Raw genomic sequence first — 7,072 nt, 5'->3', positions numbered from 1 at the left:
ACATCTGATCACTGACATCTGATCACTGATCACTGCGAACTGATCTCTGATACTGATCACAGAGAACTGATAACTTGTCACTGACAACTAATCACTGACAACTGATCACTGACAACTTACATCTGATCACTGACAACTGAACACTGACAACTGACACTTAATCAATGACATCTGATCACTGACATCTGATCACTGACACCTGATCACTGACATTGATCATTGACATCTGATCACTGACATCGGATCACTGACAACTGATAACTGATCACTGACACCTGACTACTGATCCAGACAGTCTGCTTTCATTTCTATTGTTTACATCTCATTCTCTTGGAGACCGAGCACCGCTGCTAGACCGCAGAAAGCAGAGCATACGCAGCACTTCCCACCTCTTTTCTATTGAGCTTGTACGCATGTTTTTTAAGCTGGTCAGGATTGCTGGAATCCACTGTTACCACCTAATCCTGGCCAGTTTCAGTGCAGTGGCCTAAAAGCTAGACATCAGCAGTGGTTGGTATCCTAGGCAATGAGATGTAAACAAAAGTAAAATTGCAAGTTTTTCAGCCTAGGTAGAGGAATTAGGTAGGGATCCAGCATAAGAGATACGCCTTGACGCTGGCTGCTGGGCACACATAAAACTGGGCTTTTTTATGGGCTAAGTGTCTCAATTTTTAAATGTAGTTCCTTAGCAGTAATGCATATCAAAATTCCTATATTCAGTGTTTGCATACCTTAGTGTCTCAGAGTGCAGCTATATATTTGTTATCTAATAATTAAACCTGATCCTCAGTGGGTTCTATGGGACCTCAAGGGGAAATGTCCCATATTTTTCTATTCAGCTTGCCATTGCCCTAGAACATTGCCTGCATTAATGTGAATGAGAAAACTAAACTACAAAATGAAGAGCTACAGGAAAGGACATATACAGAAGTCTGGGGGCTCCAAAGTGAAGCTCGATTTGGGACCCCGGCTGCCATTAAATAATCTATCCGATTCCTCCAATTATGTTGCGGGGCCCTAATGGGGGTGACAGAGGGCCCCCTTGTCTAACCATTTAGATGCCATGGTTGTTGTTCACCACATCATCTTCTAAGGGATTACATTGTTGCGATTAGAGTTAAGGGTGTCTGCTGTGTAAAACAGCTGGCATCCAGGCTTCCAACTGGTCCAGTGTGTATGACTACTCCGTACAAATAGTCTGTGGATGGGGCTACGCCACTGGCTAGAGGAGGGGTCAGGGACTGGGAGGCTGCCATTATTATATGCCATAATTTAGCTGTTCCTCACTATAACTATCAAAAGAAAGAGCAGCATAAGTAGCCGACCTCGGAGGAACGCTGTGAATTTTGATTAGAGCTTAATAGAAGTTGCCTCTTCATTGAGGAAGAGGACAGAGTGGAAATCCTAAAAGTCAATATCAACCCTTTAACGAGCCTTCTCTTATGCGGGCGTCACACGGTACGATCTATCGTGCGATCGCATGAGCGATCGTACCCGCCTCCGTTGTTTGTGCGTTATGGGCAATTAGTTGCCCGTGGCGCACAAAGTCGTTAAACCCCTGTCACACGTACTTACCTTCCATACGACCTCGCTGTGGGAGGCGAACATCCACTTCCTGAAGGGGGAGGGACGTTCGGCGTCACAGCGATGTCACACAGCGGCCGGCCAATAGAAGCGGAGGGGCGGAGATGAGCAGGACGTAACATCCCGCCCACCTCCTTCCTTCCGCATTGCCGGCAGGAGCCGCGGGATGCAGGTAAGCTGTGTTCATCGTTCCCGGGGTGTCACTTGGCGCGATGTGTGCTGCCCCAGGTACAATGAACAACCGGCGCCTGTTACGTCGCCACCGGAGTCTGCTCCAGAGACTTCTGCTCCGATCGCCAGGCGGCGCCGTGTTCCTGCCGTGGATGGTGCTGATGATGGGAGAGGAGTCGATGCCAGCGGCACCGGTGGGCGCAGGCTCCGATCATCCACTGGGCTGGGTTAGCTTGGGACCTGCAGCACCACTGGCTGACTGTGGGTGTCGTGTGTCTTCCAGCTACAGTTGCCAGCGTTCATCTGCAGCCAATGGGAAGACACCACACCCTTCTTAGTTCCCCTCCTGTCTGCTGACCTCTGCCAGAGATAGTTCTGATTTCCTGGCTCCTGGTCTGCCCTATTCTGTTTTGTGATTCCTGTGTGCTGACTTCTGCGTGTTTTCTGACTACCCTCCTGCCTGCTGTTTTTGTACCTCGCTGCCCGATCCGGATTTGACCTCTGCTACGTTTTCTGACTACATCCTTGTCTGCCGATTCTGTCCCTGTTCCGCAATTCCTGGTTTGACCCTGCCTGACTACTACTCACATCGGACTGCAGCCTTCCACAGGTAGTGATCACCTTGGGCCCTGTGTAATTCCAAATCCCTGTATAGGGGTTAAAGGGTTTCAGGGTTCTGGGGGTCCTGCTTGGTGAGTGGCTTCCCTCTAGCCTCCCCATTACAGCCCATCTAAGTCTGTGGATCCAGGCAGGCATTACAGTGCCATTAAAAATAAACAATTTTTTTAAAATAAGCGACGAGTACACGACTCACGATTTGTGAACGATACTGCGTCGCTCGGAGGTGTCACACGAAACGATGTCGCAATGTGCGTCACGAAAACCGTGACCCCGACGATGCATCACGCGATAGCTCGTCTCGTGTGACGCCCGCATTAGGCTAATAAGTCAATAATTTGCTGACATGTTTCTGGGTGTTTGCCCCTCATCAGTGCAAAGCAGGAGCACTGATGTATCTGGGTGAGAAGCCTTTGACAGTGAACATTTCTCTTGCACAGAGTGCCATTTGGTGTAGGGAGACTTATAGGCCATGTAATGCTGCTCTGGGAATTTAAACATGCAAATAGCTGGAACTCTATGGCCATCTATTGGGATGTAGCAATCCTAAAAGTCAATATTGACCAAAAATATTGACAATCAAGTCACCAGCAATATTGACTTTCAGGATAAGTACTATTTCAGTTCTCAACTGATTAGATTATGCATTTGATCTATGTCCAGGGTAAATATAACATTACACCTGTATACAGAATATAGGCTTATGCATTAGATTCAAAGTGTTCCTGTAGGTATCTGAAGCTTTTACAAGTCAATGGAGTCATAAATACTAGTCTGTATTCTTACCAAATTAGTAGGATAAGCGCTGCACATGCAAAGAGCAGCTCAGCCAGTGGCCCTGTGCTAGACAAGGCACGAGATCGCCACCTGCTGGTCAAAAATTGCATACAATTATTCTAAAGTTTTACAAATTTCGCACTGGATTAGTGCACAGTGCACAATTTTTGTGCTCAGTTTACAGCACATTTGTCAACTTTGTTCCTAGCTGTCAGATTAGGGGGTTTCACAGTTGTACAAGTCTGCATAGGATTCCCTCAAGAAGTTCCTGATTAGGACAGACATTGGGCTGAGTCCACATGTCCGGTAATCATCGGCAAAAAAAATTGTGCAAGCACAAATTTTTTGATCCTTTTTGAAAAAATGGATTTTTGCAGAATCTGTTTTTTTTAACATGGAAGTGTATGGAAAACTGATCCATTACTGATTGGTATTTACCGTATTTTTCGGATTATAAAATGCCCCTTTCAAATGAGGGGGGAATTTTAAAAGCCGAATGTATCTTATCGGGGGGGGGTGGAAAATGGTCACAGGAGGCGAGGCAATGTTGTGGGCTGTGCGCTGTGCTGCGGGCAGTGCTAATGCTTTCTGCGGGTGGTGCTAGTGCTTGCTGTGGGCGGTGAGGCAGAGGCCATCCTGAAAATGGCGGTGCGGGCTTCAAATAATGGCACCCGGAGTTGACGTGTGCACAGATGGAGCTCTTGGCTGAAGATCTCATCTGCGCATGCCCAACCTCCGACCCACTGATCTCCCAACAGCGGACTTAAGGAAAATGGCAACCGGAGGTGGCGCATGTGTGCCGACCCCGTGGCAGCAGCTGAGCTGCTCGAATCCGGGTTCTCAGTGGCTTGAGGGTCTCCGGACCCGGGGGTCGTGCGGCCACTCAAATGAAGGGGGGATTTACACGGGATTATAGAGTTTGTGACGCCACCCGTGGTGTGTGGTAAGTAGGAGTACCACCGCTGCAGTTGGGAGTACCCGGAGATGATGGAACGGGGCAGCCAGGTGTTAGAACCCTCCACAGGTAGGGGGAATGCCCTGGGATTCGGTGTGTAGGAGGCCGTGGGATGCAGGCATCACTCTTGTACTCACTCAGTCCATTAAGCTGACACCGACAACCGAGTAAACCAAATCTCTGGACACTGCTGCTGCTGAGGGGAGCTTAGTTCGGGTCCCGTCCCCAATGGTGCTGCCTGGTGATCCGTGACCTGCCTCCTGGCACTAAGTTTAGTTCTCTGGTGGTCCCGGTAGTGTGAAACTTGCCGTGTCCCGCTCCCCACTATGGCTAAGTGAGGGAGCTTGCTCTCATAGTTCACGCTTGGGATTTTCTGGACCGTTTCCGAAAGGAAAGTCTTATCCCCCTCGTTATGCTAAGCCCCGATTTTGAAGTGGTTGAGAACGAATCTTGAAGGCTCCGTTCTCCACGGGTTAATTATCAGGTTGCATGCATTTACTCCCCGACCTAGGGTCTATGTACCCCGTCGTGCCTTGGTCCCAGCCCGGTGATGGTGCAAGGCCGCTGGCTGTACTGCTTGACAGATCCGAGCCCCTTGCCACGATCCCCTGCAATCGGGGGTCCAACTCCTCTAGGCCCAGACTACCGTCTGCCACCTAGACAGTCTCCTTATGGGAGTCCCTGCTTCCGACCTCCTCAGTGCTCCTCACAGCTAGAGGGCTACTCTCCAACTCTCTACTGACTACTCACTACACTCTTCACCTCCCCTCCCTGACCCCACAGGTGAGCGACTCTATTCCACTCAGGCCGTCCACTGGTGTGTCTGGTGGGTGTGGTGCAGGGTGTATCTAGGATTTGATTAGCTGATGTAGGCAACACCATGTGGTTAGGGACCCATAACTAAGAAGGAGGTGGATACTGCACGGGAGGGCAGATTGTGCAATACCCTGTGACGACCTGATAGTCCAGAGGCGTCACACATGCGCAGATGAGATCTCATCTCGTTACTGAGCAGATAGCACAACCTGTACACGGGCCGACTCCAGGCACCATTTCTTTGAATCCTGCACTGCTGTCAGTTTCTGGATGTTCCGACCTCACAGCGCTCGCAACGATCATCTGGGACACTCACCGTACCGCCTGCAGCATCATCCTACTCCACCACCACCCTTGCCTCCTGTTACCCCGCTCCACCACCGCTGCCACACCCCCCCACTGACCCTCCCTGCACTGCCCGCAGCAGCGCCCTACTCCACCACCACCTCTGCCTCCTGTGACCCCACTCCATCGCCGCTGCCCCCCCGGTAAGACATCACTGGATTATAAGACGGACCCTTTTTTTTTTTACCTCTTTTATCTCTCTAAATTTGGGGTGAGTCTTATAATCCAGTGCGTCTTATAAAACGAAAAATCAGTATCTTCCACTTGAAATGGATCGACAAGGCAAAAAACGTATCCTTTACAAATGCAAGAAAAACAGATGGCTAAATAGCAATCCGTTAATGGATCCGTTGTCCATAGACTCCCTGCAAAATTCATTTTTTTCAAAACGGACAAGAAAGTTGTGTTCGCACAATTTTTTTGTCAACAGATTGCTGCTGGATCTGATTACTGGACATGTTGGAGGCAGAGAAGGTTGGTGGCCCCCAAAATTTGGTAGGAAAATAGATAGAAAAACCTGACCTAATAGCTGAATGACATATGGAAATCTGGACATACACATCATCATATCTTAAAGCTACAGATCCTCTTGCTCTAACGGGTAGGAATAGAGCTAAAAAAACAAAAGCGCTAATAGGGTTTTACCAGATAAACAACAGGTTAGTATATAAAATTATACACTCACCGATTGTGGTTGTGAAGGGTCACAACCACCATAGAAAGCATAAGATAATGGCGGCTGCCGCGGCCCCACGTGGAGATGTCTTCAGAGTAGGAGGAGAAAAAGGGGTTAATCCCGCGCAATCCACCAAATAAGATGTAAAATGTTGATAAATTAATCACTCTTTTATTCCATGGGTCTACGCGTTTCGAGGTGTAAAAACCTCTTCCTCAGGACCAGAATATCAACAATATTGATATTGAGGATTGTTGATATTCTGGTCCTGAGGAAGAGGTTTTTACGCTTATCAATTTATCAACATTTCTACATCTTAGTTGCCGGATTGCACGGGATTAACCCCTTTTTCTCCTCCTACTCTGAAGACATCTAATGGGTAGGAAGGAGCACAATATGCATATTTGTCCTCTTCTCACATTCCAGCCACAAGTTTCTAAATCTATTTTTGCAAAGTTGCATGGGCTTTAGCAGTCAGACACCTGTTTGCGGAAGGTTTACAGATACATTGTCCTTTGACCTTCTGCCTCGAAACTGGTTATTTCGCCAAATGGGTTTTCTTTAAATAACAGCCATAAGTCTGATCTGAACAAGTCACATAGGCGGGCTTAACCCCTTCCTGTATCCACCTTCATGACCCAGCCATTTTTTTCAATCCTGACCAGCGTCACTTTATGATGTAATAATTCTGGAACGCCTCAACGGATCCCGGTGATTCCAAGATGGTTTTTTCATGACATATTATCCTTTATGTTAGTGATAAATTTAGGATGATATTTTTTGCTTTTATTTGTGAAAATATTGGAAATTTAGTGAAAATTTTGCAATTTTCAAACTTTAGATTTTTGTGCCCTTAAACCACAGAGTTATATCACTCAAAATAATTAATAAATAACATTTCCCACATGTCTACTTTACATCAGCGCAATTTTGGAAACATCATTTTTTTTTCGTTAGGAAGTTAGAAGGGTTAAAAGTTTATCAGCAATTTCTCATTTTTCCACCAAAATTTACAAAAACAATTTATTTAGGGACCACATCACATTTGAAGTGACTTTGAGAGGCCTAGATGACAGAAAATACCCAATAGTGACCCTGTTCTAAAAATTGCACCCCTTAATGAGCTCAAA

This window comes from Anomaloglossus baeobatrachus, chromosome 11 (assembly GCF_048569485.1).
Source record: "Anomaloglossus baeobatrachus isolate aAnoBae1 chromosome 11, aAnoBae1.hap1, whole genome shotgun sequence".
In the NCBI taxonomy this organism is placed as follows: Eukaryota; Metazoa; Chordata; class Amphibia; order Anura; family Aromobatidae; genus Anomaloglossus; species Anomaloglossus baeobatrachus.
This window is presented reverse-complemented; position numbering follows the sequence as displayed.